The sequence below is a fragment of the Oncorhynchus clarkii genome, chromosome 7 (assembly GCF_045791955.1).
Source record: "Oncorhynchus clarkii lewisi isolate Uvic-CL-2024 chromosome 7, UVic_Ocla_1.0, whole genome shotgun sequence".
NCBI classification, from domain to species: Eukaryota; Metazoa; Chordata; class Actinopteri; order Salmoniformes; family Salmonidae; genus Oncorhynchus; species Oncorhynchus clarkii.
This window is the reverse complement of record NC_092153.1, coordinates 59,861,258-59,864,129: the sequence shown is the minus strand read 5'-3', so window position 1 is coordinate 59,864,129 and position 2,872 is coordinate 59,861,258. Positions and strand designations below refer to the sequence as shown.

The 2,872-nt window shown below is 42.8% G+C and overlaps 1 protein-coding gene across 1 annotated transcript in view; it reads right to left on the bottom strand.

The window, feature by feature from the left end:
• LOC139413573 (sodium channel protein type 8 subunit alpha-like) overlaps window positions 1-1,283 on the bottom strand; it is a 107,822-nt gene extending 106,539 nt beyond the window's left edge. Inside the window, exon 1 of the mRNA XM_071161089.1 lies at window positions 1,210-1,283. The gene's annotated coding sequence lies outside the window, so the exon portion shown is untranslated. The remainder of the gene's footprint in view (window positions 1-1,209) is intronic.
• Between the last annotated feature and the right edge of the window lie 1,589 nt (window positions 1,284-2,872).

Genomic DNA, 2,872 nt, shown 5'->3' with positions numbered 1-2,872 from the left:
GGACAATAATCGATTAATTTATAAGTGGATTTCCTGTCCCAGCAATTGTCATTACGGGTTATCACCCCATAGCACATGTAAAACCGTTGAAGAAAGTAAAATGCGCACCTTCTTGGCCTATATGTTATAAACTGGTAATAACTCTTCCACTGTATGGTGTATCAGTTTGACTTTGTATTGTAGCCCATGCACTGTTTACACACGCGCGTGCCTTGTCCCCGGCATGCGGGCCAAAGCTTTTACTAAAATACTGCAGTATGGAGGATGCTTCTATGACAGAGGCACAAGTCCATTTGAAAACATTCACTGCTCCTATAAATTCTAGGCATAAATTCTATGTCATTAATTTAACTGTGTTGCTCCAAAACAATCTCAGTTCCACCATTCGAAGTAAATGGTATAAATTGTTATAGATTGTCTTGATAATGTTTTTTGGTAAGCTCCCCAGAAACCATTGACGACCGTATTGTATAGCACCACACCCGAAAATGCTGCCTAGGTGAGCCATAAGGCTCCCAACATTAACATGGTAGGGTTATAACACCATCGTGGACATTTGTTATCCACCTCCATTTGGGGATGGGGGCTGTAAAGAGATGCGGAGGGGGTGCCGCGGTCCCCCTTCAACTGCCAAACCTGAGCATGCCTATCTCAAGCAATATAGCCTCAAAATTGCAAGGGGAGGGGTGATGGAGTGGAGGTGGTGTGCATGAGGTAACACTATCACAGTTACAGTTAAATTGTCTTACAAAGGATTAGGGTATCGAGAATAGAAGTTGACTCAAAGCTCATACCGCTACCTTGTATGCCTGCATGTATGTCGATGTCAGCGCTAACACGCACTGAAGTTTGACGTGCTCCCACTTCCCCATCCCACCGTATGCGTATGTTTCACATTTTGACACATAGAATGTCATTCCGTTCAGAGGCAGGCCAACACCCCGATTTACCTGCGTAACACTCTCCACCACTTTTCGCAGTATAAGCTTATATTTTTCAGCTAAGAATGTCATCCCTACATGTAATTGAGGTTTTCCATGCATATTTGCACAAGCTTTGGCAAGGAGCGCTATCCACAATAGTCAGAATAAAGGATTCTGAGAGGGGGACCGCTCTGCGGCATTGGGGATGCAGGTTGTAGACAGGGAAGTAGCATGATCCATCCTCCGCCAAAACCCCGCCGGACAAGACAACATAATATCTACTTACTTTTCCCGCATTAACAGAAATCCAGACAGCCGGCACTGAACTGCAGATGTCCAAAAGATTCGGGAGAAACTGCGGCTGACGCCATATTGTTGCTGCTATCTCCCTTCCCAGTGCGTGCGGGTACCCTGCATAATTGATGACTCTCAGCAAATTGTTAGGGAGTGTCGGTAAATGCCTTTGGTTTGAAAACGGCCCAGTTACTGCAGTATCGCAAGCAACATGATTGCACAAATTAGAACAAAGTTATTCAACTAATAGTCAAGAAAACTATCATATAATGTATTATCCAAAAGTTAAAATGGTTGATATCTGAGTTTGTTTTAGTGGATGACAAAACTGTTTTTTTTGTGACCAACTTTTTATTATTATGTGTTGTTGTTTTTGTGAGTGGTTCAGATCCCAGACAGGCAATAATATTCAAAAAGGACATATATATAGAAACGACACACATTTGTCCAGTCTGTCCCATCTCCCCTTTCCCTCCCCCTTGTCAGTAGGTGTGACCCATTCCTCATCTTATGTTTGTAAAATTGTTTGTTGGATCAAGGCATGAATAGAATCAGCCTGCATACATCGATATTCTATAGACCTACATACAGTGCCTTGCGAAAGTATTCGGCCCCCTTGAACTTTGCGACCTTTTGCCACATTTCAGGCTTCAAACATAAAGATATAAAACTGTATTTTTTTGTGAAGAATCAACAACAAGTGGGACACAATCATGAAGTGGAACGACATTTATTGGATATTTCAAACTTTTTTAACAAATCAAAAACTGAAAAATTGGGCGTGCAAAATTATTGGGCGTGCAAAACTCTCTCCAGAAGTTCAGTGAGGATCTCTGAATGATCCAATGTTGACCTAAATGACTAATGATGATAAATACAATCCACCTGTGTGTAATCAAGTCTCCGTATAAATGCACCTGCACTGTGATAGTCTCAGAGGTCCGTTAAAAGCGCAGAGAGCATCATGAAGAACAAGGAACACACCAGGCAGGTCCGAGATACTGTTGTGAAGAAGTTTAAAGCCGGATTTGGATACAAAAAGATTTCCCAAGCTTTAAACATCCCAAGGAGCACTGTGCAAGCGATAATATTGAAATGGAAGGAGTATCAGACCACTGCAAATCTACCAAGACCTGGCCGTCCCTCTAAACTTTCAGCTCATACAAGGAGAAGACTGATCAGAGATGCAGCCAAGAGGCCCATGATCACTCTGGATGAACTGCAGAGATCTACAGCTGAGGTGGGAGACTCTGTCCATAGGACAACAATGAGTCGTATATTGCACAAATCTGGCCTTTATGGAAGAGTGGCAAGAAGAAAGCCATTTCTTAAAGATATCCATAAAAAGTGTCGTTTACAGTTTGCCACAAGCCACCTGGGAGACACACCAAACATGTGGAAGAAGGTGCTCTGGTCAGATGAAACCAAAATGGAACTTTTTGGCAACAATGCAAAACGTTATGTTTGGCGTAAAAGCAACACAGCTCATCACCCTGAACACACCATCCCCACTGTCGAACATGGTGGTGGCAGCATCATGGTTTGGGCCTGCTTTTCTTCAGTAGGGACAGGGAAGATGGTTAAAATTGATGGGAAGATGGATGGAGCCAAATACAGGACCATTCTGGAAGAAAACCTGATGGAGTCTGCAAAAG